This window comes from Fukomys damarensis, unplaced genomic scaffold (assembly GCF_012274545.1).
Source record: "Fukomys damarensis isolate Sample0158 unplaced genomic scaffold, DMR_v1.0_HiC HiC_scaffold_5, whole genome shotgun sequence".
In the NCBI taxonomy this organism is placed as follows: domain Eukaryota; kingdom Metazoa; phylum Chordata; class Mammalia; order Rodentia; family Bathyergidae; genus Fukomys; species Fukomys damarensis.
The window spans coordinates 51,162,480-51,189,459 of NW_022900917.1; the positions used below are offsets into that span (position 1 = coordinate 51,162,480).

At 35.0% G+C, this 26,980-nt stretch overlaps 1 pseudogene; it reads right to left on the bottom strand.

The window, feature by feature from the left end:
• Positions 1-23,942: 23,942 nt before the first annotated feature.
• Positions 23,943-24,098, bottom strand: LOC117285082 (annotated as a pseudogene).
• Positions 24,099-26,980: the final 2,882 nt, after the last annotated feature.

Genomic DNA, 26,980 nt, shown 5'->3' on the forward strand with positions numbered 1-26,980 from the left:
ATAAAAGAGAGGAAGTACATAGATCTGTCAGTGGGGGTGCAAACTCACTTTTATAACAGGCTCGCTCTTCCAATAATTTGCCCACCCCCAAAATAATGCCATGAAACCATTCATGAAGACAGAGCCCTCATGATCTAATAACCTTCTATGAGGCCTTCCCTCCCAACACTGTTGCATTATGGATTAATTTACAACACAAGCTTTGGGATACACATTCAAGCAATAGCAGACTGACATTTTGTTTCTCTTGCTACTATTGTCACACTATATTAATACAAAATGACTTTTTTCAAGAGGAACAAAAGCATCTAATAACTATGGTTTGTTTTTCGATTTCTCTGTCTTTGAATTTTCTAAATTGTATGTATCTTTTCTGAAATATATGTTGGAAGCTTCAGTTTGTATTAAAAGAAACAAGAGCCTTATAACTGCTCATGGGTATATGGTATAGAGGAGAAAGTTAGTGCCTCTCTCTGAAATCTTTCATCAAATGTATTTCACCAAACTATTTTCCCTCTATAAGGTATACAATTAGCCTTAGGTAAGGGCTATAGTTTTAATGAAGAATTTTCAGACAGTGCCTAGGCATTTCATAAGTAATAGATAAATAAATGAATGAGTTCATGGATAAATTGGTAAATGTCATAAAATTATGCAGCAGGTTAGATGTGATGATGTTTGTAAGCTCCTAAGAGAGCCAAGAACAGTGTAGGCGCCCATGAGATAAGTAGCATCCATTATTACAATGACTTATGTCTTTTTTTGCATGGAATGTTGGGCCTGTCATTCAAGACAGACAATTATTAACATCCGTCAAATATGTAATTCTGCCACAAGTCCTGAATATCAGGTCTTATTCTTCTACACACACAAAATAACCAAATCAAGGTAGCCAGGAAACCGGGGAGACTTGAATCAGCTAATGATTTTTAAAAACAAGAAAGACTGAGGATCTGAGGTTTTCATAATTGAGAATTAGGTCACCAAAAAAAGCAGAACAAGAAGAAACTGCAAAATAATTTAAAAAAAGAAAATAAGAAAGAAAGCTCTCAACCACTTTGCTACCCTTCCTTCAGGAAGACTATTACTCTCTTCTCTGGTAAATTTTCCCATCTTTTTTCTTCCTTTTAAGGCCACTCTAAATGGTGTGGGGAGGTTTGCCCCAGGCTTTGCCATGTATCAGAAATGGTTACCTGACAAAGAAAACCTGTGAGAACTAAACCTGTGCAACAAACTCTTACAATGGCCATGTGGAAAGTTGGCTGAAGTGAAACTTCCCAAGCGTTTCTCTCTGACTAAGAAAGCCTCAGTGAGATGAAGTTCCTCACTTAAGAACCAAACATATGAGCCTAGGAGCATCATTTTGAAACACGTATTAGCTACCACATGAGAATTTCTACAAACTATGTTTGCAAGATTGTTTTTAATCTCTTCCAAGTAGTAATTTCATTTAAAATTTTATTTGAATTTTCACTAACTTCCTATTTGCACTAACTTTGGTAGCAGTGTGCTTGAATTCAGGCTTGTTGCAATTCACTTCTTTCAGAACACTAATTTTAATATTTTTAATATAGAGATATTTTTCATTTGAAAAAACAGACTTTTCTGCAATAATTTTCTTAAATATTCCATATAATTTCTCCACTTCTAATTCAATGTTATACCATTTCTTTCATTATTTCCTGAATCAATGAATATTCTGCAATATAACAAGAATTATTTTATTTCTGTCATTTTATAATATAGAATACGAAAAGCAAAAAGTCTAAGGAATGTTTCATTACAACAATTATTTTTAACAGCAGTTTTAGGAAAGGAGACAGATTAATCTAGAAAATTTTTCATGATATTCTTTACAAGCTGTATCTGAGGAACTATTAACACTTGTGGGTGTTGGTGATTGTTTTATGTAATTACTCATGTTGCTTTGCGATCATGCCCCATAACATCACTCTAATTAAGATTCTGACAACATGGCACTTTGGTTGTTGAAATGCTTATTGAACAATGTCAAGTGGTTGTTTTTCAAACTAAATTCTAACATAAATAAAAAAATACCCAAACCTCATGTGCTTAAAGTGAGATTCTAGTTGCCCCTAAAATTATTTAATTTCTAAAGATAAGAAACTAAATGAAAAGTGCCATTATTCAGACTGATGTGTAAATGTGCATACAAAGCACTAAATAGGACTTGCTCATCCGAAATATCTGTTTCTGTTATTTCACCATTCGAAATCAAATCATTAACACATCAGAATGCTTTAGCCTTTAAGTTCCCATATTAAATCTTCAAGTTATTGGAAAAGGTGGCCCCTATTTGTCTCAGCAACTTCAGCATGTGGAAATTAACTGGCAAATGGCAGATCAACTGGCTTTAGAAAAGGGGAATCCCTTTTGATATGAACATATCAAGTACATATGAAGTACTTGGTCAAGGGGATCATCAGAATGAGAGAGTGAGACTCTCAAAAATGGACCTAAAAAGATCCAAAACCAGCTGTGCCTGATGCTGCAAATGGTTTAGTATGGGTAGGTACTAACAACATATACTATTAAAGCAAGACTGCTATTCAGAAATTTGAATGCAGAGATCTTGATCTAATCATTGAACAGATATAAGACTTTGATTTTAGAAGTTTTAGATTGCCTGGGAACAGTAATAAAAATTTATATTTATGCATATACATACAAACAAATCAATATCAACTTACCAGTAAGCATTTTTTTTCTAAAGGGAGACTTCATAGAGAACATAACTGCAAAGAACAATTCCAAGACATGTAGGATAGATTAGCACTTAAACATGTTGAATTGAATGATTAAGTAAAGGAATGGCAGCTGGTGATGCTAGCTTTCTCACTGCTAGAGTGAGAGTTTACAGATCAGCAAGGGAAGGGTTGAATGATACAAGTGGCATTAGATTAAAGTTGAAAGCATCAAGGGCTGAGGTGTAGCTTAGTGGTAGAGCATGTGCTTAGTACCTTGCGTTCAAACCTTGGTAGCAAAAAATAAAATTTAAAGGCAATGTGAGACCATGGTAGCTTGCTATAGAAGCAGAAGGCTGTATATTTCTAGATATAGAATATACACAATTTACAATATGACATATAGCTCCTTGCCTTGTCAGTTGAGTGGCCTCAAAAGCAAGAAAAACACAAGGAGCTCTGAACTTGATTGGTTTCCAACATCATGCCTGAGTAAAAGAATGTCTGGGGAAAATGTGTGCCTCTAGGACTGAGGCAAGAAAATACTGCATACAATATAATCATCCCACAGTGCCAGAAAGTAAGCAAGTGCTTCAAAGAGACAAAACCCAACCTGTTGGAGGTATATCAAAGGTATACCACACATGTCAACTGAAAGAGCTCCTCATAGCCAAATTCAAACAGTTTTAGCAACAAAATAGAGTAAATTGAATTATAATGCAAACTAAAAAATAAATATTAATGCATACATAGTAATACTATTAAATAAATAAATAAATAAATGGAGGAGAACAAATAGATTTCCAAACAATTTGTGTGGATTCTCTGTCCTATAGAAAGTGGATCATAACCCGCCACTCCTTATGTGTAGGCTAAACTTAGTGACTTGTTTTCAAAGAGCACAGACTGTAAAGGGGGGAACAAAGGAGGAATTCTATAGCAGAGAAACCTGGCAAACACCACCTGGGCATGATCAACATCAACAGTGATCAGTGATCTCATTGACTTTCGTACCCTTGATATAATAAAATGAAACTAGCCAAACACAGAAAGTGAAATAATGTATGAGATCATGACCGTATTTGTATGTAGAATCTTATAAAAAAAGGTGAAAGCACAGAAACAGAAAAAACAGTGAATTCGGTGAGTGTAGAAAGGAGACAATGAGTAGGCCAAAGAGCAAACCCTAGAGTTATGTTAGATGGTTAAGTCCAGAGATGTAGTGTGCAGCAGCAGAACTACAGCTACAGTACTATGTACTGAAAATTTAAAAAGAGAGGTGCTGGTACTGTACACACACAAAAGGTGACTATGGAGGGTGATGGGCATGCAAATTTGCTTACCTGTAGCAATCATTTCACTGTCGGTCTGTGCGAGTCTTATATGGGACACCCTCAATATACACATTCAAAATTAGATTGAAATGGCATTTCATAGCAAAAGTACCAGGTAAATACCAGTCAAGGGATATTCTACAGAACACCTAATCAATACTCCTCAAAACTTTTAAATTCCTCAAAAATAAGAAAATATGAAAAATGTCATACCAAGAAAACCCTAAGTAGAAATAAGAACTAAAAATAATTGTGCTATAGGAACTTAGAAGAGAAAAATATTAAATAAAAAATAAAATCTAAATAAATTATGGATTTAATAATGTATTAGTATTGTTCCATTTATAGCAATATATGTGCCATGCTAGTGTAGGCCGTTAATAACAGGAGGAACCACCTGGGTTTGATGGCACATGCCTATAATCCCAGCACCCAGGAAGGCTGAGTCAGGAAGATTGCAAGTTCAAGCCTAGCCTGGGTAATTGAGCGATTTATTGAAAACCTGCCTCAAAATTTTCAAAAAGAAAAAGAGAAGGAAGGAAGGAGAAGGGAAGGGAAGGGAAGGGAAGAAAGGTGGCTGGAACTGTACCTCAGTGCAAATACCATAATACCATAAAAAAAAAAAATAGAGGAGCTTGCCTCGCATGCACAAGGTCTTGAGTTCGATTCCTGGTACAAAAAAAAAAACAGAGGGGAGAATTGGGTGCAAGCATACATGGGAACACTCTATTATCTTTGCAATTTTTATGTAAATCCAAAGCTATTCTAAAACAATGTTTATTACAAATTTATTCAAGAGTGTAGCTCAATGGTAAAGCATATGATTAGCATTGTGAGAGCCTAGGCCTAAATTCAATCATCCACACCAAAAAAATAAAAATTTAATGCCTTTACATTAGGTTAATCACTTGAAAGTAATGTAATGAAAAGCCAGATCATAGCAGCTCTCCGTATTTGTAATGTTCTTGTAGATGACTCATAGCACATGTTTAGGTATTCACTGAAATAGAGGTACAATATATTTAAAACTTACATTTAGGACTCTCAGATTCTCATATAATAATTTCTGATCCCTTGAGAACTATACTTTAGTATCTTAAATTTGGTTCAAAGAACTTTATTTATAGTCAACTCTAGTCACACACCAAGGAGAGGAAGCACAGGGACTTTGGAGTCTCTCTGTTTCATCTTTCAAATAATGGATTGTGATGGTAGTGGACCTGGGGACGTGTTGTCTCCATTATCATGTACACAGAGGGCTCTCATATGGGCCTGTTCTATTGACCAGTAGTTAATGGTTTTAAGAACTAAGACTCAGCTTCAGTGCTACAGTGTCTAAAGCAAGTGGCCCACACATAGGTTAAGTGTAAGTGACAAAAAGTCAGAAATGGGTGTAAATCTTCAACTCTTAGCCTTGTGACCCAAAAATGCAAATTACTTAAACTTCTGAAACCACACATCTTAATCTGTAAAGGGACAAGATAGCACGGCCATACAGCTTATCTGATCTATAAGGAGATTCAGTCTAGGTATAGTTAGCCTTCAGTTTCTGCAGATTCTTCATCCACAGATTCAAACAGCTATGGACGAAAGATACTCATAGAAAACAAAAAACAAAAAACAAAAAAAACGATGTCTGTGCTAAACACATACAGACCTTTTTCTGTCTTGTCACTTCCCAAAACAATACAGTAAACAACTGTTGACATAGTATTTACATTATATCTGATATATAATCTAGAAATGAATTAAAGTGTGGAATAGAATGTGTATAGGCTACATGCAAATACTATGCCACTTTCTGTAAGGTACTTCAGCATCCCTGGACTTCCACACCTGCAGGAGGTCCTGGATCCAATCACGCTTGGATCCTGAGGGGTAGATTGTCAGTATGGTGAAAGATGGATTTTGATAAGATTTATATAATTTCCCTGTGCCTCCTGCCAGGTAGCAGATCTGTAAATTTCCCAGTCTACCTAAAGAACCATTTCACTTGATCAAAGACCTTTGCAATTTCCCCACAGTGTGAAGCCACCCTCATTCTCAGACACAGTACCACCAGTCAACAAACATTAAGCACTTGAATCCCTCAGTAGGGACATTATATTGAAAAAAAGTGGGAACTTCCTAGAAGGGATACCGATGTTTGATTTTAAGAGTAATTTTGGTAACTTTGAAGCCCAAAAGACTAACAAATGGTGGGCATATCATCTCATAAACTATTGGAATAAACCAAATTCTGGTGCATCTGTCTGTAGTATTTCACATAGTTCCAGTGCTATATTTGAAGAAAGGTAATTTGGAACTGGAAAATGGGAAAAACATAGGAATTTAAATGATCGAACCAAAACAGGGAGTGAAGTTAAAATAACTTTTTTACACATTCACCTCTGAAATATTACCAGAACATAAATTCCAAAGACCATCATAGTGAGATGCCATTAGAGATTCAAATAATAGAATATAAATAAATTTATTACTGTCAGATATGTTATGCTCTATGTACCAAGTTATTTCCAGATATACAGAAAAGACATTATGAATTTTTTAATGCTGTTCTTCTTAATCCCAGTTTAACTATGTGGTCACACTGAAGCCACTTAATTACTATGTTTCCACTCAATGTGTCTCTATTCCCTAACCTCACAAGTGGTTTATTAATAGACTCTTATAAACAGAATTTCTACTGACTTCCATTAATGTTGAATATTTATTTTTATTGTAACTAAATACTATAAAATATTAAAAGGAACACTGTGTAAGAAATGAAAAGACATTTTTTTTCTTTTCAGGGATAAGCGCACATGAGTTGCACAAAAATAGCTTCCCCTCTAAAAAGTTCCCATCACTGTTTCACCCTTATCATATGTGTGAAATATAAAGTCATGGACCTTGGGGGCAGATTTTATTTCTCAATATTGTTTCATTCACTTACTCTTTACAGAAGGCAAATAAATTCCTGCTTTCAGAGTAGATGAATCAGCATCACAGAGAGGGACCATTTAATTTTACTTAAAATTTTTCAAGGGGTATGTGGAATCCTACTTTTTAAATTCTGTTCTCCAGTCTAAGTGTAGCTCAGTGGTAAAGCACCAGCTTGGCATACAAAAGAATGTAGGTTGGACTTCAAGCCTTGTGAAAAAAAATTGTTTAAGTAAAAAGAAATGAACTCTATTCTTCAAGATAGGTTTCTACAGCATCTTTCCTAAGCATTTAAAGTTGGAAGTACTCAATTTTGTCCAGGTTTATTCATGGCAAGAAGGAAAGGGCTGAAGCCAATGGCTTTAATGAAGACGTGGCAAAACCAGTAACTTGACACATGTCTACCAGCCAGAAGGTAGAAAGAAAGGACTTTTCTATCTTAATATTTACTCATTTGTTAAGTAGTCTTAGAATGCTTACTCTAGTGAGCACCTTGCTACACACTGGGAACACACTATTATTGTTATAAAATCAATTCCCCTTCATTGACTGAAATATAATAATAATAAATTTCTGTTCCATAATGTTTATTTACGCATTCTTTTATTTATTAATTCATTCACTTGGTTTTGATACAGTTTCACTTTGTAGTCCATGTTGGCCTTGAACTCTCTAGGAAACCAGGACTGGCCTAAAACTAATGATCCTCCTGCTTCTGCCTCCCAAATACTGGGATTATTTTGAAGTGGAATTTCCTATGTAGCCCCAGATGGTCTGGCTGTTCATTTTGTAAGTATCAAATTTTACTCACCTTATAATGTAGATTCAGCCTTAAATTCTATTCACCAAACTCACTGGCCTTAGAACCAAGGCAAAAGGTGTACCTAATTCTCTTTTATAAGACCATCCTGTGAAGACAGTCACAACAAGGAGAGCTGGCAGCAACTCTCCAAAGTACCTGGAGAAATTTTCCTTTGTCTCAATTTGTACTTGTTAAGGATGGTAAAACTTACCTTGGGCTGGAGACTTTCTCTGTGTGACCATGGACTCCTTAACCCACTGATACAGGAAACAGAGGTAATTGCTTCAGGAACTGCTCAAAATTTCTGCAAAAAATAGCACTGTGTCAGAAGAGTTAGAGCATAGGATGCAGTCATTCCAATCAATGCTCTTGACCTCTATTACCATTTTATTATTATGCTATCAAAAGTTTCATATTTCTATGCTATTATCATTCTATCACTATTATCATTAATGATAAACAGAATAATCCAGGCTCATGAGAAATTCCAAAGCTGTAGTGCCCAAATTATAATCCCAGCTCTGTCAATAACCATTAAATTATTTAATCTCTCTATGCCTCATTTCTCTAATATTCATATATTAAATAACAGTACAGCCAGAAAATTGCATGAAGACTAATATAGTTAAATTTGTTTAAAAAGAAAGACAAAAAGATTACTGAAACTGTGCATGGTATCCAATAAGCACTACTGATGTTTGCATCATTAGTAGATAATGATAGTTACAAAGGAAATTGAGGCTCAATTATGTATACAAAGCGACTTTAAAAAGTTTACAGAGTTGACACTCAAAAATTATTGCTCACATACCTATTTAACTTATTAAGTAATAGAAACAGGTACATAGAAAACAAAGTCATCAGTAATAATTTCTATCAAAATACATCCTGGATAGCCAAAACCATCTTAGGCAAAAACCACAAAGTTGAAGAACTCTTTGAAATGGTACTTCCTGATTTAAAAACAAATCAAAAGTGACTGTAGTCAAATTACCTCACAATGGCATAAAAATACCAACAGACTAATACTAATTGACCAATAGAATAGCATAGAAAGCTTAATGGTAATGTAGAATTTAACAAAATAATTGCTTTGAAATGACATATAGAGCTTTACCCTACAAAATAAAAGTGTTATGGCAAGACATTTTTATTCTTTTTCCTTTTTCAGTGTATTTCATTTTTAGATACAGGGAAAGAACCATATGTCTCTCAATGTTTTTTCTTGTTGGCTTTGTAAATGAAATTTTCTTGAAAAATGGGTCAAGTAAGTGAGCAAAAAAATTTGTACTACATGTACCTGAGCAAATGGAAATATATTCATTAAAAATCTCAAATCTTCAAGTTATCTTTCTTATTACTTAGCAATATTTTATTTCTATTTAATTGTAGAAATATAATTAAACAAAATATACAAATACATAATGCAAAGTATGTAATGCAAAAATGGAAAATATCAGTTTATGTCATTTATTTATAGTTTTTCTTTTTATTAAAGAAAAACTTTGTAGAGATTCTTTGAATCTAGGACACACAATAATTTTGTAGAGAAATCACTTTGTATTTCTTGAGGAAAATATGTATTAAGACTGATTCACATCCACGTTCAGAAACTAAATGCTAAAAAGTAAAAATAGTTTGTTCTAAAACTAATCTGTTCCAGAGCCAAGCTACAAAGCACCTAGAATATTTTAGATGTTATTAAATATTGCAGTGGCTTTTGGATTAATCATTATACCAGACAGAGGAAGATGAAAATAAAATAATGCCCAATTGTAAGGCAGGCATGGTGGACTATGCCTGAAATCTCACCACTGCAGTGACTGAGGCAGTAGAATAAATGAGAGTCACAGACCAGACTGGGCTACATAATAAGTTTAAGGCCAGCCTAATATCATACCAAGGCCCTATCTCAATGAAACAAAACAAAATGAAAAAAAAAAGAACACTTACTTGTGTGAAAAAAAAATTTAAAGGAGACACAGAAGCCAGATATTTAAAACAACACCTAATAAGAAAAAAGATATCAAAAAAGATCAAAAGTCAAGAAAGAAGCAAAAAGAGTTTTCCCCTTAGTGGTCATACATAGGAAGTTCTCCAGTTTCTTTTGTTAGAGGCAAGATAGAAACAAGTTTAAAAAACAAAAGCCTTCAAATGGAAAAAAAAAGTTCCAAATGAATGAATGGTCATTGATTGTAAACGCTAACTGGAAGACTTCCTCTCAGCATAGAATGATATAGGGTAGGCAAGCTTACTCAAGCCATGTGGGAAAGTGGATTGCACTGAGATAGTTTGAACTAATAAGATTTCATCAATAGTGAAAGGTGTATGCCACTGCTCCTCAGTTTTTTGGATTAATTTATATCATATTACAATTTGGATTTTTCATTTTAAATGCAATAAATTGGCACTTTTAGCAAAGACCTTTTTAAAAAATAATTTTTAAATTAATAAAATTAATTTTTCTCTTTCTCTTCTAATAAAACATTTTTGTAAGCAATGGAATAATACATGTATATGTATAGATATGCACACATATACATACATATATATTATATGATGTGACCAATATATACAGTTAAAGTTTAAATTTTCAAAATTTGTTCCAGTAAAAGACATCTTGCCCTTGATATCCCTCAAATGACTCCCCTTCATTTGGAATACACTTATGCCATTATTCATGCCACTTTCTGAACCAGTTCTTTCTTTGAGTGTCTTTAAAAGGTGTGAACACTGCTGCCAAGTACCATCCAAGACAAAGGCAAACTCATAAAAAGTTGATAATGTACCCTTGTCCACCTAATTTACTGAATCTGGCTCTACCCCAAAGTCTCAAAATGACAATGAAAGGTAAACATTTTGAACGGATTCAAAACATGAATGCAGCCAAAATAGCATATCTAAAGACATTTATTTAAAAGGACTTCTAGAACTGCTTTAGAGAAGAGCAAGAAAGAAAGATAAGTGCGTTCAAAGCAAAGGGAATATTTTTAAGGGAATTAATGACAATGTATTTTTATTGTAATAATTTTAATTTTAAACATTCATTGCATTTTCTGATTATAATTCATACTAAAACTTTGACTCAAATGATTATACATGACTAAACTAATCAGTCTGTTAGAATCCTGAATATTTAATCTGACAACACCATCTACATGAGTTGGTTTGCTACATGGTCATCTTAGGAGAAAATGTGCATTAAATCATTGGCCATGCATATTTGAACCAAGAAATAAATGACAAATATTCAAAATTATATCATTAATAGCTTCAGTGAGTCTTGTGTGTGATCTACATTCATAACAAAAAATATACATTTCATATTCCATATTTTCATTTCCATATATCTGCTGCAATGGCTGAAGGGAGTAAAAACTGAGGATTTCTACCAAGAAGACTGAAGAAATCAAGTATATGTACCATCAGGTGGTAATTTAGTAACTACATGAGTGGAATCCTTAGTCTTGACATTCTCTTAGACATATGTCACATGACACTAACTTGGCATGACAGATACTATTATGTTTATTTATTTGATTTGAGAAAGGCTGGTTTTCCTGGACCATAACTCTTCTTACATGCAGAATTCCCACTGAAGTGAAGAATTCTTCTGTTTACCACTGAAGTTTATCATCATTCTGCTTACTGTAATGAAGTCACTGGGAGCTTTGTGCACACAAAGGAAAGATGCAGCCAGCAAAATCAAGCCCTAAAGTACTAGAAATCTGGAGAGACACCAGTGATGAACTGGCATGAAAAAGGAATAACCACCTTGCCTTTACAGCTGGTCTCTTCAAACAGAATGGGAGACTATTAGAAGATGCTCTGAAAAATGGTACCTCTGGGCAAAGAGGAGACGGGAGCTGTGCAGCTGTCAATCTGCCACTGGATCCAGGGGACCACTTTCATCAACCCTTTATGAATTTAATTAATCTAAGGAAAAATTAAAATGAAGCAGAGTTCTCCTGGAAGTTAAAATGTGCAGCTTATAAAGAATTGGTAAGCTCAATAATTTAAAAGGAAACTGGCTGAAGAGATGATCTTAGACATATTACATCATGAGATTCCCTCCAATTCACCCACAACCACCACAAACACTCCTTTTCTGAAGGGCAAGATTGTCTCAAGGTCTTATGGGTACTAACTGCATTACCAAGGCAGAGAATACAATCAGATCTCTCCCCTTCATAATGTAGATGTTGTCTTTTTAAAGCAAGCTTGATTATATTCTGAATAGGTCAGTCTGTGTGCCTGACATTTCTCCTCAGTTTCCTGTGACCTTTTAATAAGAATGACTTGGTTTTGCACTGCAGAAAATGGAACTGTCCCTTTTCAATCAGTGAATATGAGAAGCACAGTTGGAACATATCACATTTTTTTTGTACTGCGTTATTACTCATGCAGCAACAAAGTCAATGAAACTCTTTCTTTAACAACATGTGTCCTACTTGGCTTTAATTTTACCCTGTTCTGCTGCTCACGCACCTACATTTGTAAATATTTAAGCAAATGTGCAGTCACACTTGCTCAGGGAAAGTAACAAATTAATAGTTCCTATTGAACAAATCTGACTTTCATACTGTATGCTTAAACAGATATTATCTGTACATAATAATGCAGAGAATTATTAAGATAGACTCTCCATCGTTACAGAAAAACATTATCAACAGTAATTCAGCTTTTTAAATTTCAGAAATGTTCCTATTTATTAGGTTTCGGTGACATAGGATTCAACCAAACAGATCACTAGTGCCAGATGAATATGAGAATGGCTTGCAGTCCACCTATGGAATTTGAAAAATATAACTCCTCAGGAACCAGCTTCAGAAATTGCCACAGAAATCCTGATAGGGCCAATGAACTCACAACAGGTGATCATGATTCACAGCCCCAGCAGCACAGGATTCCTTTCTCAGCTGATTTGCCAAGTGCTGCAGTGGCATGAGTATAAATCATATTCCCATAGCTGAACCAGGTTTTTTGATGTAGAAATTGTATGTGGCTAGCTGGGCATGGTGGTCATGCCTGTAGTCCCAGTTGCTTTGGAGACTTGGGCAAGAGGAACTTAAATTTGATGCTAGCCTGGGCAACTCAATGAAACTTTGTCTCAAAATAAAATTGAAAGGCATGGAGATGTAGCTCAGTGGCAGAGAACTTGCTTGCTATGCACAAAACCCGGGGCTAATCCCCAGTACTGAGGGAGAACAGAGAGACAGAGACAAGAGACACACAGAGAAAGAGAGTCAGACAGAGAAACAATGATGAGACAGAGATAGAGTTAGATGCAGAGCAGACAGACACAGGGAGGGAAAGAGAAAGAAAAAAGGGAGGAAGGGTTAGAGAGAGGGAAGAAAAATAACTGATTAGTCAGGACAAGTGCAGCAATGATAATTAAGCTACTGTGACATGACCAGGAAGCACCAACCATGAAAGGGTATATGGGCAACCGAACTGGGAAGTAAATTGGAAGCGTGTATTTAATACTCATAGAAAGACAACTGTGAGACACCCAGCAGAGATGGCCCCTGCGCTTTGGAGGTTGGAAGAAAAGCAGACCATCAACATAAAAACTCTAATGAGACTATAATTGTAACCTGGGGTACTATAAAGAATAAAACCAGAAAGCACTAATAGAGAAATCTGATATAGATCAAGACTTGGTAAATTTTCCAATAATAATAATAACAATAATAATAAATATATGGAATTTTGAGACCATGCTTGATATTTACCATGTATTGAATACAATCCTTTAAAAAAACAAAAATCATTCTTATTTAATTCACTGGCATTACCAAAACAAGATAAAAGCCTAGAACATCCATGGATAATAGCTGGCCAACTCCTGATGGCAAAAGAGGAAGATAGGAACCAGAAAACATAATGTACGCAACAAAGGCTTAAAAGGGAAATCAAGGCCAGTGAAAGTGAGCTGTCATGGAAACTGAGAAGGTAAGAGAACACTCTAAAGGCAGGAGTAAAACATCACAGAGTTTAGAGCAGAGAGCAGCAAGTGACCTATTCATGTTCTTAACAAGCCAGCATGCCCCCTGTGTGGAATATTAGAATCCTGCCACAGAGAAAACAGAGGAAAAATGAGAATTCCTATCTCTTCACCAGACTCTGTTACTCCCCTCTCCATTGCCTATGATGAATATACTTTCCAAATGATTACAGCTAAGGCTTCTTCTCCTTTGATTATTGTTCCTGGACGTGATTTCATTTACTTCATAGAACTCAATTGTGAATCCAACAGTATTCACATTTTCTGGTGTGGTTATGCAAACAACATTTTTTTTTTACATTAAGATTATTGGTGCATTTAAAGCAAATAATACAGTTACATTTATCATTGGAATCTTGTACCTTTACATGATATATTTTGGTTCTTCTATTTCCCCATATCCCTGCCTTCCTTTTGCCCCCTTCACCCTTCCCTATTTACAAAGACTGTATTTCCATTTTTTTCACATTTTTCTTTTCCCTTATTTCCTGTCCTCTCCCCTCCCCACTTCCCTGTTAGCCATTTTCTTCCTATTTCATGCTCCCAATTATACCATTTGAACCTTATTTATACTTTCAGTTTTTCACACCAGAGAAACTATTCGGTATTTACTCATGTGTCCTATTTATTTCACTCAAGAGTATAACCTTAATGTGCAGCCATTTAGCTATAAATGTGTCTAGTTTCTCATTCTTTATGGCTGCATAGTACTCCATTTATAGAAACACCACATCTTCATTATCCAATCTCCAGTTGATGAGTATTTGGGTTGTTTACAAGTTTTAGGTATTACAAACTATGCCTCTTTAACATGGGTGAACATATATTACTGTGGTATGATTCTTCTAATTCTTTTGGAAAGATATCCAGCAGAGCAATAGCTGGGTCAAATGGAACCTCTAATCCTAGTTCTTTGAGGTATCTCCATAATGATTTCCGCAATGGTTGCACCAGGTTACACTCTCAACAACAATGGACAAGAGTTCCTTTCTCCCCACATCCCCACCAGCACTGGTTGATTTCTTGCCTGTAGCCATTCTCTCCAGGGTGAGGTGGAATCTCAGTGTTGTTTCATCTGCATCTCTCGAATGACCAGCAATGTTGAACATTTTTTCATATATTTATTTGCTGCTTTTACTTCTTTGTCTGAGAAATGTCTGTTTATTTCAGATGCTCATTTTTGAATCTGGTCTTTGTATTTGGAGAGTCTGACTTTTTTGAATTCTTTATATATTATAGATAGTAGTCCTTTGTCTGAGGAGTAGCTGGTAAAATTTTTTTCCCACATTGTAGGTTGTCTCTTAGCTCTATTGGTGATTTCTCTTGCATAGCAAAAACTTTTTTAATAGAATGAGATCCCAGTTGTTGATTCTTTGTGCAAATTCTTCTGCTGCTGAGGATTTGTTCATAAAGTTTTCTCCCATGCCAATGTCTTTGAGAATTCTACCTAGTTTACTTTCCAGTAAGTATAGTGTTTCTGTTTTAATATTTAGATCTTTTATCCACTTGGATTTTAGTTTCATGCATGGTAAAAGATAGGGATCTAATTTTAATCTTTGGCAAGTTGAAAGCCAGTTTTTCCAACAACCTTTATAAAAGAGTCTATCTTTCCTGCAGTGAGGATGGTTGGCTCCTTTGTCAAGGATGAGGTAGCTGAGTATGTCTAGTGTTGTTTCTGCATCTTCTGATCTATTCCATTGATCCATGGGTCTATTTCTTTTCCAGTACCATGTCATTTTTATACCGGGTCTTTGTAGTATATTTTAAAATTGGGATTGTGATACCCCCTGCCATGTCTATGTTGCCTAGAATGGCTTTTGCTATTCTAGGTCCCTTCTGGTTCCAAATGAATTTTTGGATTGTTCTCAAATTCTGTGAAATATATTGTTGGGATTTCAATCAGGATTTCATGGAATCTGTATAGAAGTTTTGGAAGCATGTCCATTTTCACTATGTTGATTCTTCCTACCCAGCAGCAAGGATTGTCTTTCCATCATCTTATATCCTCTTCTATCTCTTTTTGTCAGAGTGCTGTAATTTTCAGTGTAGAGGTCTTTTGTCTCCTTTGTTACACTGATTCCTAGATATTTCATTTTTTGGATGTTTTTGTGAAAGGAATTGTTTCCCTAATTTCTCTCTCAGTGATTCTACTTGTGTACAACAAAGCTATTGATTTTTGAGTGTTGACTTTTTATCATGCTACTCTCCTGAATCTGTCGATTAAGTCTAGAAATCTTTTGGCAGAGTTTTTTGGGTCTTCCATGTAGAGTATCATATCATCAGCAAATAATGACAGTTTACTTCTTCCTTTCCTGTTTTACTACCTTTTATTTCTTTCTCTTGTCTAATTCCTGTGGCTAATGTTTCCAGAACTACATTGTACAGTAGTGGAGACAGTGGAAATTCTTGTCTTGTTCCTGATTTAAGTGTGGAGATTTTTAGTTTTTGACCATTTAGAATGATATTGGCTGTTAGGTTTTTATACATAGCCTTTATCAGGTTGAGATAAAGATCACCTATTCCAATTTTCTGTAGGGTTTTTATCATGAATGTGTGTTGAATTTGTAGCATGTTTTTTCTGCATCTATTGAGGTGATCATATGGTTTTGGGCCTTACTTTTGTTAATATAGTATATTACATTAATTGATTTATGTATATTGAACCGTCCTTGCATCCCTGGGATAAATCCGACTTGGTCAGGGTGTATGATCTTCTTGATGATCTTCTGTATTCTGTTTGCCAATATCTCATTAGGATTTTTTCATCTATCTTCATTAGGGAAATTGACCTTTTGTTTTCTTTTTTGGTTCGATCTTTCCCTGGTTTTGGAATCAAAATAATACTTGCTACCAGGAATGAATTTGGAACTGTTGTATCCCTTTCAGTTTCACTGAAGAGTTTAAAGACTATTGGCAGTAGTTCTTCATTAATGTTTTGTAGAATTCAGCAGTGAAGACATCAGGCCCTGAGCTTTTCTTTGTTTGTAATGTTTTAATTACATTTTCAATTTCACTGAAAGTAATTCGGGTGTTTAGACTTTTTATATCTTCTTTGTTCAACTTTGGAAGTTTATATGTGTCTAGGAATCTGTTCATTTCTTCTGTATTTTCCATTTTATTACAGTATAGGTTTTTGAAGTAGGTGTTGATGATCCTCAGTATTTCTGATGGATCTGTTGTGACTTAACCTTTTTCTTTCCTAACTGTATGAATTTGAGCCTTTTCTTTCCTTTTTAAATTAAAGTTGGTTAAGGGTTTATTGATTGAATTTACTCTTTTGAAAAACCAACTCTTCAATTCACTGATGTTTTGTATCATTCTCTTAGTCTCCATTGCATTAATTTCCGCTCTGATCTTTATAGTTTCCTCCCTTATACATGCTTTTTCTGGGAGCTTAAGGTTAAGCATTAGGTTGTTTTTTTGAGCTCACTCTGTTTTCCTTGTATGGACATTTACTGCTATGAATTTCCCTCAAAGAACTGCTTTCAAAGTGTCCCATAGATTCCTGTATGTTGTATTGGTATTATCACTTAATTATAGAAAATGTCTAATTTCTTCTTTAATTTCCTCTGTGTAACAATGGTGGCTTGACAGGGTGTTGTTTAATTTCCATGTGTTTGTGAAGTTCTTGTGGTTTCTTAGGCTATTAATCTCCTCTTTAATTGCACTATGGTTTGATAATATACAAGAGATAACCAATTCCTTTGCATTTTCTTAAGCATGTTCTATGAGCTAGCATGTGGTCTGTTTTGGAGAGTGACCTGTGTGCATCTGAAAAGAATGTATATTCTTATTTTGTGGTGTAGAACATGCTGTAGATATCTACTAAGTGCATTTGTTCTAAGACTTGGTTCAGTTCTGTTATTTCATTGTTGATTTTTTTATCTAGATGATCTGTCTATTTGTGTCAGTGGAGAATTGAGGTTTCCCACTATAATTGTATTAGTGCTTATTTCATTTTTTATATCCACTAATATTTGTTTTGTACAGTTGGGGACATTAATATTCGGTGCACATATATTTATTATTGGAATTTCTTCCTCTTTTACTGTTCCCTTTACAAGGATGTAGTGGTCTTCTTTGTCTCTCTTAATTAGTTTTGGTTTGAAATCTATGCTGTATGCAGATAAAATAGCTACCCCCACTTTTTTCCAGGCTCCTGTCACATGGAAAACTGTTTTTCATCCTTACACTCTCAGTCTATGAATTTCTTTGTGGATTAAGTGACTTCCTTTTACCCAGCAAATTTTTGGATTTTGCTTTTTAATCCATTCTGCCAGTCTGTTTCCTTTGATTAGTGAATTGAGGCCATTAACACTGATGGTTATAACTGTTGACTTTTTGTTGTCACATTATTTTCCTGTTATTGTTTCTTTTATTTTTTTTATTTTTCCCTCTCCCCTTTAATTTCTTGCCTTGCCTGGCATACTTGCCCTGTTGGCCCTTGTGGAGTTGTGGTCTACATTTTCTTTTTCCAGTATATTGTTTAGAAGTGTTAGGAGTGCCAGTTTATTGCTCTCAGATGTTCTTTGTAGTGGTAGTATTTATTTCCCCATCAATTTTGAAAGATAATTTTTCAGGATACATCAGTCTAGATTGGAGGTTGTTTTCTTTTAGGGCTTCAGATATCTCACTCCAGGATCTTCTTGACTTGAGGGTTTGTGTTGAAATGTCTGCTATGATTCTGATGGGCTTTCCTTTGCTTGTGATTTGTTTCTTTTCTCTAACTACTGTAGTATTTTGTTCTTCTTTTGGGTTTCTGGGATCTTGATTATTATATGTTCAGGTGTATTTTTTTTTTTATCATGCCTAGTTGGAGTCCTATATGCCTACTTATCTGTATGTCAAATTCCTTCCCTCTGTTTGGGAAGTTTTCTGTCATTAATTCTTCAAACAGTTTTTTATGTTACTTGAACTTTCTCCTGCTACTTCATGGATTCCTACCTGTCTTATATTATTCTTATTTGTATCATCTAAGAGTTGCTGGATTGATTTCTCATGGTCCCTTGCTGTTTTTAAGAGGTCTCTCTTTTCATGATCACTGACAAGAATCCTATGTTCTATATCTGAAGTTCTATCTTCACATTCATTCATCCTGCTGGGAATGCTTTCTATAGTTTTTAATCTCCTGGATATCTGTTTGAATCTTTTGGATCCCATTTCTTTCCTGTGTTGGGCATTCAAGGTTCCATTTCTTTTCTATGCTGTGCATTTATGATTTCCATCATGGTCCTCAGCTCATCTATTTTTTTTTATCTGTTTCTGTTTTAGAGTCTCTAATCATGTCTTTCATTCTTCTCACCATCTCTGTGGTTAACTGGGAAATTACTTCTGCTTTGAATTTTTCTAGAGCTTCATTTATCTGTTTTTTTACTTCTTGTGCTATCAGATCAGGGTGTCCAGATGGTTGGTTGACTGTCATACTTTTCCACCTCATTTCCCCTAGAGTTTATCTTTGGTGGAGTGGAAGTCTGTGTTTCTTTCTTGTTTAAATGTCCTCTCGTTTCTATTTTTCTCATTGGTACTGTCCTTGGTTTAATTCTTGAGTTAATACTTCAATCTTCCAGATACAGCTGGTCTTTAGGTTTTGAGTCTATAATGTCTTTGAGGCAAACTCATTTTCATTATACCAGGGAGGACAACTGATTGGATTAATCACAGCACCTTAGCCCAAGTGTTGCAATAAGCAGCACAATAGCATCAAGCACAGCTTAGAAAAATGACAATTTGTGGTAGTTATTAATCTATCACCTTTAACCATGTGAATGAAATAAAAATCAGGAACAAGCCCAAAATATGTTCATACTGAATAAATTCTTCAATATAGCAACTTTACCCTTCAAGATAGGGATTTAGAAAAAGTTGGGGAGGGGCGGATAGATAGAATAGAGACAGGTTAGAAGTGAGGTCAGAGGACAAAGGAAGATCACCCAAACTATAGGGAGCTATTGAAGAGAAGAGAAGACAGAACAAAATATCCCTAAGAACAGAAGAAACTAAGAGCAATAGGGAGGCTAGAGACTGTAATCACTTTCTTTTAAAACCAATGGCAATTGAGAGAAGGAAAAAGAGAAGAAAGGGAAAAGAAAAAAAAAAATAAAATTAGGATAGGAACAGGAATAAAAAAGGGAGAGTAATGGAAATCAATGTGTGAGAGAGAGACTGAGAGAGAGAGAAAAAAAAGAAAAAGAAGATTAAAAAGGAAAAAATAGGAAAAGAAAAAGATAAAAAATATTTTTAAATGATTAAAGTGAAAAATATTACTTTGAAAATAAAAAATACAAATAGAAATAGAGTGCCTCCTTCAAGGTATGCCTCTGTTGACACCATAGAAAGCTTGGACAGGAGTGTGCAGGTCTAAACTAAGTAGTCTCAGTAAGCCAGCAGCTGCCCCCTGAGGTTTAGGCTGATTTTTCTCTGCAAGGCCCAAGTTGTGATCTCTGTCCTCCTGCTGGGTTGAACTCTGCAAGGATCTACTGCAGGTTCCAGCTGTCTTTCCCCTGATGTTAGACCAGGTTCCAGAGTGAGGGGCTGGTCCCTCCAACTTACCAGCTATGATGGTGTGGTATACCTTTATCACAGATTTTCTTCACTTTTCCACTGGGCTTCAATTTTCATCTAGGAACCTCAGAGAGTCCTTCTTTCTCTTTTTCATGGTGTGGGGTGATCATTACTGTATTGGCACACCCGCAGATGGGCTTCACTGTGATGTCAGGTCAAAGGGGCGGGCCTACCAGGAGGGTCACAGGCAGCAGCCAGACTCTTCTGTGGTGCTGGAACCAACAATATTTTTAAAGGTATGAATGTGTCTATTTAGAGATAAATCTCCATAGATGTGTAGTATCAAGTGAATTATGAGAAAATATTTATGAGATTTTAGTGTCCTATTTTTCCCCATTCTTTCCATTGTTCTTCTGTAAAGGGGAATAAGCTTGATTAGATATGCCTGGATGTAGAGAAAGCAGTAATATTTTTTCCTGTCCCCATGATGTAACTAACCATTTCTACCCTCACAAATTCCTTGCCTCACCCAGAGGATTTACCACACTTTTATCAAATTCACTGCACCTATAAAACCTAGCTCAGGTCTCACCTTTTTCATGAAGCCTTTCCAAAGGAAAAGGAACACTCACCTGCTCTAATCAATGATCTCAGGTATGATCACCTGCATTTTGAATCTTTTCCTATTCAGTTATTTTTTTCTGCTCCAGATAGTAGTTCTTGCTCATCCCGAGTCTTATTCAAGGACTCTTACATATGATGTCTGCACTGGGATGTTCTCCTCAAAAAGGTTGTCCAACCTGATACTGAGGAAAGTATCACAAATAGGGTCAGTCTGAGAAAAAGATGTTCCCAATTATTATTTGTTATAACAAATATTATAAAATATTTCCCCTACTTAACAATTAAAGATTTAGGAAATCCCACCACTTCTATGAGGTATGTAAAAAACATTCAAAGTGTCTTACATAGAAACCATTTCCTATTTTAAAAAGCTCTATTAAAAGAGAAACATTCAGCTAGGAGTGGTAAATATATCTGGGGTATCATACACATTAACTTTCTCTGGCAGAAACTAATAACCAAATTATCACATTGCAGACTCTGACCTTATTAATCTTCATTTAAATGTTTCCACATTTCCTTGACCTCAAGATCTGTTTTTCTAATGTATATTCCTTGAAACACTGAGAAAAACAGCAGGAATCAGGCAGTGCCCTCAGTGGGGCTGGAATGGAATAGAGTATTCTGAGGAGGAAATAGCTGCAGATTTGGATGAGTGTGACTCCAGCACTGAATTCCATGTGCACAAAGAAAGTAATTTGAGTAGGGAATGTGAAAAGGAGACTTACAAGGAGGAAGAGCAGAGAGCCCAACTTTCACCTTCACCCTTTCCCAGGGAGAAGGTTGCAAGGAAGGTTAGGAGGAGCCTGTGAGCCCATGGGCAGCCCTGAGTCAAAAGAAGGATGTCATTCATAGGAAAATGGATGCATATTGAGGCCATACTCTTAAGTGAAATAAATAAGACACACATGTGTAAATACCAATTAGTTTCTCTGGTGTGAAAAACTAAAAGGCTAAATAAGATCCAAATGGTATAATTAATAAAGTGAAATAGGAAGAAAAGGGCTAAAGGTGTAGGGGAAGTGGGAAGGGTAGGGGGAAGGAAATAAGGGAAAAGAAAAAAAATGACAAAACAAAAAAAAGGAAATAAAGATTTTGTAAATAGGGAAGAGAGGAGGGGGTGAAGGGAGGGAAGGGGTATGGGGAAAAAATGAGAACCAAGACCTGTCATTTAAAGGCACAAGATCGCAATGATGAATACAACTGTACTGTCTACCTAAAAAGTACCAATAAACTCAATGAAGAAAAAAAAAGGAGGATGGTGGATCAGACAGAGGAAGCAAATGACCATGCCCAAGAGATGCCCAGTCTCTCACTGCTGGGTGTGTTTAGGCAGCAAATGGGCTGTACATAAAAATGACTAATTCATGGGGGGAGTAAGCATCTCTATGTGGCATTCAGCAAGATTGGTTTAAAATCCTGACCTTTCCCCTTCCAAGCTGTTTGACATATCCTGCAAGTGCTGTTGCATTTGGCTGTAAAATAGGACTAATAATGTCACTATGGAATTGTTAAAAATCATAAAATAAACTAGGTTTCTTAAAGTACCTAATACACTTGTAAAATGGAAGGGGACCAAGAAATGGAGTAAGGGGAGGCAGGGCAGGGTAAAGGGATGAAAAAAGAATGAAGATATGTTACATACATGTGCCAACTCCCCCCAAGATGAATGCCATCCTTATATACTGCAAACTAATAGATAAAATGGAACATCTGAAAGAATTCAGAAATTTGTGTCAAGGATCATACTTAAATTCATTTAGAATCATCATCTTTCACCTCAGGTTTAAATCTTCCCTCATGCAAATTTATTTATTTTTATTTTTTGGAGTGATGGAAATGCAATTCAAGGCTTCATACATGCTAGGCAAGTGCTCTACTATAGAGCTATACTCCCAGTCCCATGCAAATTTAAACAGTTTGTATTTTCTTCCATTATAACCTAATCAAAATATATGTTTATCTCTTATATTTCATCTCTGTAACAACAGAAAAACATCTAGTGTTACACAACATTGCAGAATGAATGACAATATCTATTGGCATTAAAGAAGATGAACTGGGACCCAATAATGAATGGATAGGTATTTAGTTAAATTAACCTCAAAATATTTTAATACAAATCTTTTCAATTAGACACATATTCTGTTCATTATTGCATTGCTTTTCATATTTACTTCATGCAGAGGAAAGGGAAAATTTTTAAAATATCAAGTTAGACTTAAGATAGAAAGTCACTAATTTGTGGTAGATGGTGATCTGAATTCTGCAGCTGCCAAAATACTGTGAAAAATCATCTGTGCTTACAGGCTCTAATTTTGACTGTGAAGTGTTTTTGGCCCAGAAGATACAGTACTTACTATACCAAAGCAAATAAAAACACATCTACCCATGTAAATGCCATTAAAAGAGACAAATTACATGGAGGTGTTTTTGTTCCCATGTCTAATGATGGGCAGCTTAAATTGAAGGTGTTTCATTATCTCTGCCTACCATATGTATTTGTGCATATAAGTAGAAAGAAAACAAAAGCAAAGTATAGCCTTGGCTGGCATGATTGTGAGAGCCAGTCTCTGCTCTTTAATTGAAATATCAAATATTGGCCTTAATACTTGTGACAAATATACTCCAGAGGCTCACAAGTTAAGAGAGGAACAGGCCACTAACATTCTTTTCTGCCCATAATTTGTTAAAAATTAAATAAATAAATCTTAAAATGGAATTATCAAAGTAGAAGTACAGTCTAAATGCTTCTTTGTGTTCTGCTGCACAGAAAAATGACTGTACATAGTCTAATATATTATGTATTTCAAAGACAGCTAAAAGAAAGGATTTTAAAGGTTTTAGCCACAGAGAAATTGTAAATGCTTGAAGAGAAGATATGTATACCATGATTGGAACATTATAAAATATTTGCATGTATTGATGCTGAGCACGGTAGTGCACACCTGTAATCCCAGAAGCCTAGAGGCTAGAGCAAGACAATTTCTCTAAGTTTGAGGCCCGCCTGAGGTACACACTCAGTTCGAGGCAAGCCTGGACTACAAAGTTGAGACCCTGCCTTAGAGAGGGGGTAAGGGAGGGAGGGAGAGAGCAACATTTATAAGTACTGAACTATCACTTGGTACTCCATAAATAAATATAACTTTTATGTTTTAATTTAAAAAATACACTTGATCTTAGCCAAAAGGCCGAGAAGTGACTGTTTTAATTAAATATTAACAGAAATGTTTCTACTTAACAAATGAACATTTTAACACAAAAATTAAGTGCAATGTAGACTTTTCATAGCATGATTGTCAACTTATTATAAAAGACATGTCTAAGTAATGAAACAGGAGTACAAATTGCGTGTTACGATTTTCTTTCATTTCTCTTGAGTTTCTCTTCAATAGCAGCATCACCTGAAGATAAGGTCAAATATGCAAATATAAGAGGGAAATGAGGAGGACCAAGCAGTTTCCACATTATCACTAGCTTGTGATAAGCTAGGTTGCTAGCAAAGCACTTCTGTGAACTAGTGGTCCTCTAAAGGGAGGGATATAAGTGCACATGCAAAACTTCACAACTGGGACTAATTTATACATAATCTAATTAATTTTAATGTAATTGAAGATGAGAAAAACTGAGGCTCAGAAGGACTAAAACTGCTTGCACATAGATCCAGAGCATATTTATGGGAACCTGAAACCGAACCTATGTCCTTTGAGTCCATTCCCAAAATATTTTGGTTATGCGTAATTTTAACACAAATCCAAGATCTAGATCTGCTCAACTTTGTGAAGGGAATGAGACAATTCTCAGTCTGATATTTAATGAAGTCCCAACAGAATTTAATAAGTGACTAACAGTGAATGCAGAATAAGTTACATTCCCTTCTACCTATATATCCATAAAAAACTATTGACATACTATTCTAATCAAATAAGCATGTAAATAAAGATAATACAATTGGATTAAAAGATACACAGATATTTTCTATAAAATGAATTAAACTCTGAAAAAAGTAATATTTAGCTTTGGAAGAGGGCATGGTTATATATTTAAAAGAATGAAAGAGAACTTTCACTTCTCATTTCATTATTTTCTGTTCCTTTTGATTTTTTGTAAATACGTGCTATTCTTGATTTTATTACATCAGGAAAGTAGACAAGCTCTGTGCCTTTATTGAGAAATCTATTGCACTGAAATGAATAATATCACTTCTTTGTAAATATATTCATAAACATTAAACTGAAAAATTAACTATATAGTATCTGGGTCAAAAGGAAGTCTTAGGAAATGTATAAACCATGCCTTATTGGGTTTTCTTACCCTTCACGAAGTAAAACAAATAAAAAGTTACAGTAAACAACAAGTAAAAACTTTTGTTTTTAACCAAAGTAGAATAACAGAAACCAGTTATGTACTTCTACCTGAAATGATGAAAAATTGAGCAAAATGTATAATATAGCATCTGCAGCTTTCTTTCATAAGAGAGTTTCCAGATAACAACATAGTAAAGCACAACCCAGGTGAAATCCAGTGGATCCCCTGTGTGGAATAGACAGAGATGAAGCCCAGGGAAATTGCTCTTGTTAGAGTTTCAAGGCAAATTACAGGACAGGGAGGCACACTGCAGGAAGAAAATCCCTCATTAATATCGGTCAGTCATTTCCTTTTGAGTCCTGCTCAGTGCAAACATGTGATAAAATTACCCAATTCTAGGAAAAGAACCAGTTGAAAGGATTAGAAGAAACAGTGTAGAACTCACATAACACAGGGAATAATACCTGTTTCCACCAGCTACATTACAAAAACTCATAATTTGTGAAATATAGGTTAAAGCACAAAGGAAGTAGTTTTTAAAAACAGTGGTAGAAAATATTGCCCCTTGTCTAAGCACTACACTGGACTCAATCTTAAAGGAAAGCTCTGAAGGAGCAAACTAGTTAAGTGCCACATAAGGATATTTTCATATATCTGTCAACAACAGATATACAAACATGGTTCCTTGGATTATATCACCTAGTGATACTTTAGCCATTTGAGTTTGTGTGAGTGCACCCTATAACATTCCTACAAAGATGAAATAACCTAACAATGCATTTCTCAGAACATATCCCTATGGTAAAGCAATGCATGACTGTATTTCTAAGTAATATAATATCAACTGAGAATTAAGCATAAAATATGTATGACACTTATGAAAGTGTCAGCTCAGAACAATATAACTCACTGTATCTTGTATCCAATAAAAATTGACCATGCGTGCAAACAAGCAGAAGCATAATATGCATTCAAAAGAAAAAGGACTTAAATCAATTAAAAGTGAGGTAAATTTATAATCAGATACATTTAAACAGTTAAAGTAATTTGATTCTAAAAGCTCAAAACATTAAGTAGAGTCATGGAAGATTTAAAAGAGAAAGTAATGGGCCTGGGATTTAGCTCAGTGCAAACATGTGATAAAATTACCTGATTCTATCTAGATGGTTCTACCCCTGGCTTGCAAGCACAAGGACCCAGAGTTCAATTCCCAGTACTGAAAGAAAGGAAGAAAGAAAGAAAGAAAGAAAGAAAGAAAGAAAGAAAGAAAGAAAGAAAGAGAAACTAAGCTGAATTTCTACAGATGAAAATTCTAATTTTTAGAATGAAAAAGTAAGTAAAATAAAGAAAATAGTAAAGATAGAAACAAAAATCAATAGAATAAAAACTGAAAAGTGATAGAGAAAGTCAACTAAAGCAAAACCTCCTTTTCTGAGATTAAAGTGATACACATTATCCAGATTAAAAAGACAAAAAGAAAGAAGACAAACATTACCAATAAAAAGAATAAAAGAACCATCATCAATACAGGTTAGTAAAAGATAATGTGAGAGCATTAAGAACAACATTTTTCTAATTAATTTGACAATTTATACAAAACTGGAAAATTTCTTGAAAATTACAAATTGTTAAACTCCCTTAAAGAAGAATTACATAATCTGACTAGACCTATTTCTATTAAAGTTTATATGCTCTTAAAGACCATCTGTCAGCCACACATGGTGGTGCACACCCATAATCTCAGCAGTCAGGAGGCTAAGGCAGGAGGATTGCCATG